The sequence below is a fragment of the Brachyhypopomus gauderio genome, chromosome 1 (genome assembly GCF_052324685.1).
Source record: "Brachyhypopomus gauderio isolate BG-103 chromosome 1, BGAUD_0.2, whole genome shotgun sequence".
Lineage (NCBI taxonomy): Eukaryota > Metazoa > Chordata > Actinopteri > Gymnotiformes > Hypopomidae > Brachyhypopomus > Brachyhypopomus gauderio.
Window position 1 is genome coordinate 23,298,895 of NC_135211.1, and position 6,852 is coordinate 23,305,746.

Sequence of the window (6,852 nt, forward strand, 5' to 3'; positions counted from 1 at the left end):
CACTACTCAACTAGTAAGATGTTAGTCACCTGGACTTGAAGGAAACAAGTTAAGTAGGATGCAGGGTTGGCAAGGCTACGCAGGTCCCCGACTCCGGTAATGTGTGAGAGCCACTGACACTTACTGTCTGCACATGAAATCCTAACTGTGAACTTCATTCAGGATTATATTATCATAACATTATCATAGCAATATTTACATTTTGGAAAAGCAGAAGTTTAATAACAAGAAGTTAAAGAGAAATTAGGGGTTGAAACTCCTGATCCTGCATACTGCTATTTGCCTTAATGTAGCACTGGAGGTCAAACGTAGCAAATAAATACTTCACACAGTGGCTCTTCTGGCTACAGGCACTGCACACAAGCTGTGTGAGAAGCACAGATAAAGGGAGAGAGAGACAGAGAGGGAGAGAGACAAAGAGACAGGGCGAGAGACAGAGAGGGAGAGAGACAGAGAGGGAGAGAGACAAAGAGACAGGGCAAGAGACAGAGAGGGAGAGAGACAAAGAGACAGGGCGAGAGACAGAGAGGGAGAGAGACAAAGAGACAGGGCGAGAGACAGAGAGGGAGAGAGACAAAGAGACAGGGCGAGAGACAGAGAGAGAAAAAGGGATCAGGCCCTGTAGATGCACAAAATTACAACAATGTTCCTACCCACAAATAAATATATAAAATTCAACAATTCCAAGTAGCCATTTGATCTCTAAAATAAAAATTTACAATTTTATTCCTGTGCCTAACAGTAAGGTATCAGTGTAACAACTTTAAAATGAAATAAAAGGCTTTGTCATGTAGACTGGCTCAAACAGCCATTCCTCATTATACAACCCATCACGCCTGTCTAATAGAGCATGATCATAAAGCTGTTAATATTTCAAATTCAATAAAATGTCCTTCAGGTACAATGAAAACAACTTAAAGTAACTCAGCAAACTGTTTCTTTCCATCTCTTTGTTGCAATGAAATGGAGTGTTTTCTTGTAATTTAATTTACCACAAATGAGACAAGCAAAATGTTTGTCTGGACAGCAACTACACAGAACAATAATGCAGTTCAGCATTTGATGTAAAACATGAGCCATCAGCTGTTTAATTCACAAAAATTGCTGCTCAGCGTATTGGAAAGTTCGAGAGCTATTCCACAACACAGAGGAAACAGGTTGGAGGTAAAGATGTGAGGATTCCCCTCTGTACTTAATCGGGCTTCCTCTGTGACACTACTACAGGTGCTAATTAAGGTGTCAGTTTGTTTAGCTTCTGACCACCTTTGACATTTACATTTGTCATTTGGACAGCACCATCATCTAGAATCAGACAAATACATAGAGAGGGACAATAGACAGTGTGTGAGAGAGAGGGAACAGTGTTAAGAAAACTCAGATGAAAAATTCTGAACTAAGCCCTGAGTAGAGCGGGGAAAAAAGTGTTTGTCTTTTTAAGTGCTTAGTGAGGAGCTGAGTCTGAAAACACCACCTTCTACCTAAAATACAGACCATCTTCATCACTTAAATCCAGCTCAGTGAGGTTCCCTGGAATGGAGGAATCAGGGGTTCCTTTAGTGTTCACAAATCAAGGATATAAACATCCTCTGATTAAATCTGATCAAATTTTCCTTAAGATCCAGCACGCTGCAATGCAAAACCAAAGCGAAAAGAACTGTGTCACTGACCAATTACATCCAGCGTGCAGTGTAAGCTGCAAACACAAGAGGCCTTCCTGTTGTTGTTCACAGCTGAACGCTAGCACTTTAACAAGGCCCTCCTCAATATGCTATTGGTCTGATGCATAGTTCAGTCAGGGGCAGAGTGTTGGCAGAGAGACCTTTTCAATTATTGCATTAATACTGACTTATCACCCAAGAACAACTCCTACTAACACTGCTTGTGCAGCTCGGTGGCAGCCACAGCTTCTTGCCAGTCATTTCAAAGTGTGTAAAAAGCTATTTAGTCCTCAAAAAAAAAGTCTTTGAACTATGGCGAGCTGAAATTTGGCTTCCTTCAAGAGGGACAGACACGGTATATTGTATTTAACCACCACTGTTCCCACTGAAGTGCTGTGAGACTAAAGTGTTACTTTTCGCACAATACTTTATTTCCAAATAGATACGCAATTTATCTTCATTTGATATTTCATCCCATCCCATTTTCTGAGTATTGATACTTCAGAGGAAGTTCCAAAGCTACTGGTTGTGAGACGGGTTTAGGGGGAAACGACTCCACACCATGGCCTCCCACGTTATCTGAAGGTTCCATATCAATTACAGTTTTTGTCCCCCTATTTTCCTTTTATCCCAAGAAACAGATTGCAGTGCCAGTGACTGTGCTGGGTCATCTATCACCTCAGCACCTGATCAGGTGTATAGATCGATCCAATTCACTCCTGAATTGTCTTTCCAGTGACCTACCGGCTTCTTAGGTTAGTTCAGAAGTTCTGTGGTTTAGCAAATTCTGAAATAGTATGAGCAGGTATGTAGTCACAATCTACTATAGTAGGAGCTCCTGCCTTGCACCTACACTTCCTGCTTGCTTAATTCGATTACAGGTGCCTAATTAGAGACAGTGGCCACGTGGCTCTGCAGTGACCCTAATTGGTCAGATTATGATCATTCCATAATTGTGATCATAAGATTTTGCAGATGGGTGGTGATTGGATCACCAGACTTGATCACTCTGATCAAGTGAGATGAGACTGAAGGAGGGCAGGTGGACGTTTTAGGAGCTGATGGTTTAAGAAGCATTTTAACGGGGGCTGGTGAGGAAGCATTCAGTAGGATTTGATTTGTATAGTGGCAGCACAGGACGAATTCAGAAACAAAACCTTTTAAAATAGAAAGAAAGCATGTGTGTGTGTGTGTGTTCATGCGCGTGTGTGCATAGAGTGTAGGGAATTGTGAAGATTGTTCCCCCAAGTCATAATTCGGCCTAAAATGGACCAAGAGCTTTTCCTTAATGTCTGTACATCCCCTCACTAACTCTCTCTCTATCTCTCTCTCTCTCTCTCTCTCTCTCTCTCTCTCTCTCTCTCTCTCTCTCTGTGTCCCCCCCATATTGTTATCACCCAGCCGCTCCTCATCATTCAGCTGTGTGTGCATTAAAGAGGAGAGTAGAATAGGACCATTTGAACATGTTTCTCTTATGGGCAGCATGGTCGCTTTGCAATTTATGGAGAGATAAAGATGATTGGTACAAAAAGCTGCATACATTTCCATTTGATCTGTCGATATGGAGTCATTCCTCTCCAGGTTCCTTTGATCTGTGATGAGATGCTTTATGTTTCTGTCTCCAGGTAACTTTCATTGCTCTTCAGTTTGAGAGGACACAGATTCATATACTAGGATTTACATAGTCTCATATATATATATATATATATCACACACACACACACACACACACACACACACACACACACACACACACGCGCACACACACACACACACACACACACACACACGAATTTTCAGTTATGACTGATCCACACATCGATTACAATAGACTTTGAATTTAATCTGACCAATATGTAACATTTACTATATTTGAACTATGAGGTATGAACCCAAATGGTGCTGGTGAAATGTTTAATCAGTTGTATCTAATTACCCCTCCCCCTTCAGGTGTAAGGCAGTATTGCTCCTCCCCATATAGGGGTAAGGCAGTATTACACCTCCCCCTACAGGTGTAAGGCAGTAAGGCAGTATTAGCCCTCCCTCTACAGGTATAAGGCAATAGATCTGGCTCAGTCTCAAGTTTGGTGTTTCTATTAAACCCAAACTTGTGGGAGAGTCAGTAATTGAACTTTTAACAAGGTTTGAAATCGCTTGACTTTGGCAAGACTGAATTCAATTAAAACTAAATTGTCTAGAGGCACAAAAAGAGGAAATTGGACATATGTGCATGACAGAAATTAGCCTGGCCAAAATTGAAAGTTAAACTACAAATTGCCTACAGTAACAGGCAGATTTCCATTCATCAAACACGGCTGTAGTGTGACCCAATGCAAAATATTCTAACAACTAATTATTGTGTAATGGCTTTAGTTCCATAAAATGAATAACTCCTAACTGGTGAATTTTTACAATCACAGAGAATTTGTTGTTGTGATCTGCAAGGGCTTTTCGACCTTACCAAAGTCCTTTCAAGTTAAGAGTGTGGTGAGAGGGTGAGGTGAAGATGAGACGCCCACAGGCGTGCGTTGGCCAGCCGTCCCACAAGGCCAGAGTGGATGGGCACCATCCACGGAAAGAAGAGCCCTCGTCACGCTCTCTACGCTGCGTCACGAACCCGTACGATGACCTCGCTGCCGCTGCCTTCCTGTTTGCCTTTGTTTTTGACACACATGGTGGGCCTGCAGGAGGTTTGAAGGAGGTCATCTGTGAGAATGAGTAATTTGAAGGGCTTCGTATGGAGTGATGGTGCCTCTCCCGCAATGGCACGATTTAATTGTCATCTTGTTTCTGCCTTTGATTATTTATGTTTTAGTTGTTTGTTTGTTGTTACTGTTGTGATTAGGTTGGTCTCTCAAAAACAGAACAATTACCAGAAATGATGTGCTGAATGTGTTTTATATGCAACCGAAACCTACGCTGCTGATCCAGATGGTGCCTGCTTTCACGGTCAGCGTTGTGTGAAACGGACAGGAGCGTGTGAAATTCTGAAATCAGACAAATATCGTTTACTATCCTGAGAAACCGTAAACTCCTGCCTCGGTGTTCTTACCAACATGCTGTTAAAAGCACCCAGTGTACAACACTCGGGTATGCATGGTCTTGGCACCTTGGTGTATGGCTGTATCAGTGAGTAACTTTATAATCCATTCCCAACCCAGCTTCAACTCCATGACTGATGGCAGGAGGTTCTGGTAAAAAAAAAATTGTCGATTGGCCTGAGAATTTGTGGTTCCCTGTGTCACGTGGAGTCTGAAGGTGGAAATGCAGCTGTAGACCTTCACATTTCCACCACCAGCGGAGGTGGTTCTTCTCTTTATATGCAGTGTTGACTTTTCTCCAAACATGGTGTCTGTGATTGTGTTCAATTTGGGACTCATCTGTCCTTCTGCTCTGGTCCAAGTGCTCTCTGGCAAAGTTTAAATGGACAACCTTGTTCTTTCTTTAAAGCAGATGCTTCCTTCTAGCAACTCTCCCATGACTGCCATGTCTATTGATTTTTCACCTGAATGTAGACACATGTACATTTATCCTAGATGCTGCCAGAGAGGTCTGCAACTCTCTTGAGGTGATGTGGGTTAGCCATTACCTGAATTATTATTTTTATGGTACTTCTCGGTGTAAGCTTTGATGGCTGTCCACTTCTGGGCAGAGTTGCGGTGATGATGAGTGCCCTCCATTTGTAAATGATTTGTCTTTCAGTGGATGGATGGAGCTGGACTCTTTTGGAGATGTTTTGGAGTGTTGAAGCTTTCCCCAGATGGATGGGCTGTCACCACCTTCTTCCTGGTGTCCTCGGATGTCTCATAACCGTCCTCGGATGGTGTCCTTTTACCTAATTGACTTTACCAATGCAGCTAAATGAAATTGAACTGACCAAGATAAACCTGACCATTTCAAATACAAAACTGGTGATGAAAACAATGATGAAAACAAAGACAATGGTAAAACAACAGAAAAACAACTCGAGGAGTTCACAAACTTTCAAGCAGCACTGTATACATACATATTTCATGCTCCTGTATGAGCTGCCAAAACAGTACAGTGCCAAGGTCATGTGTGTTGGGTTCCTGGGGAGCACACGTGCCGTCTACTAATAAGTGTACGAAAGCTGTTATGCAGAAGTGCGTCTGCCAAATGTAAATTGATTTAATTGCGTTACTCTGTATTACCGAGAGCACTGGATTTACTGGAATGAAGTGTTAGTCAAGGCACATCTTCATTAGTCAAATTAACCTTTACTCCTTACATAGCACTACTGAATGTAAATAGGCCCGCCATATGTGTGTTTAAATATTTTGATATGGAGTAGTGTTAATAAAAAACGAAAAACAAGTGAACGCAAATACAACATGATACATGTGTTAAAAAACACTGATCACCTTTGTAGACTTTAGGTTTATTTTGGAAATGTGTTTTTAATCGCTGTGATGTCTTGAAAATGTTCCCCAGTGTTTGCGACCATGCGTGCTACATGATGAAATGGCGCTGGTGTGCATACGTAACGCATGTTTTCATTGTATACGTAACGCATGTTTTCATTGTATACGTAACGCATGTTTTCATTGTATGGGATCATTCTGGGGCAAATCTTCATTACTCATGTTCACATTCGCAGTCATCCACCTCCACAGTGCAGATGTGCCTCTCTAACGCCTGAACTCAGGGCTCCAATTCCATTAAGAGGAGCATCTAGCTATTTTAAACTTGATTGCAATGCACAGAGAGGTTAATTAAACTGTCCAGTTCCAATTACACGTCTTTTAACAAATATGGAGATTCCCAGGGCAAAAAAAGATTTCCCCTAAAATGCTGTTAGTATTTGCAAATGGTTTACCAATCATTATCTTTCATCCTCTACATTCAAGCTGTTTGGCCTACCTGCAGCCAATAAATTGCAGAATGAACTATTCCAACACACTGGTTTAAATGAAAAAGTCTGGGGGGTTTTCTGACTGTGACATGCCCGCAAGAATAAAAAGTCGTCCGAGTCTGGAGCACCGGAGCGTTTTGTACACGGCGCAGTGCAGCCGTGCTGTGATAAGGTTAAGCGTCGAACAGGTTCGAGACGCTCCTTGCCCATTTCAACTCCGCACAGCGAGCAAAGCAAAAGCAGTCAGGGATGGTAATTGATGTCGAAAGACCCTCCTGAACTTTATGTCGTGTTGGTTTTTCCTAATGAGGTTTTGTGCCC

The 6,852-nt window shown here is 42.1% G+C and overlaps 1 long non-coding RNA gene across 1 annotated transcript; it reads right to left on the bottom strand.

The window, feature by feature from the left end:
- Positions 1–310: 310 nt before the first annotated feature.
- Positions 311–4,316, bottom strand: LOC143512947 (uncharacterized). Its single transcript, XR_013130551.1, has 3 exons — positions 4,120–4,316; positions 3,199–3,298; positions 311–364 (listed from the first exon to the last, which is right to left on the bottom strand). It is a non-coding gene; the product is annotated as an uncharacterized LOC143512947 (long non-coding RNA).
- Between the last annotated feature and the right edge of the window lie 2,536 nt (positions 4,317–6,852).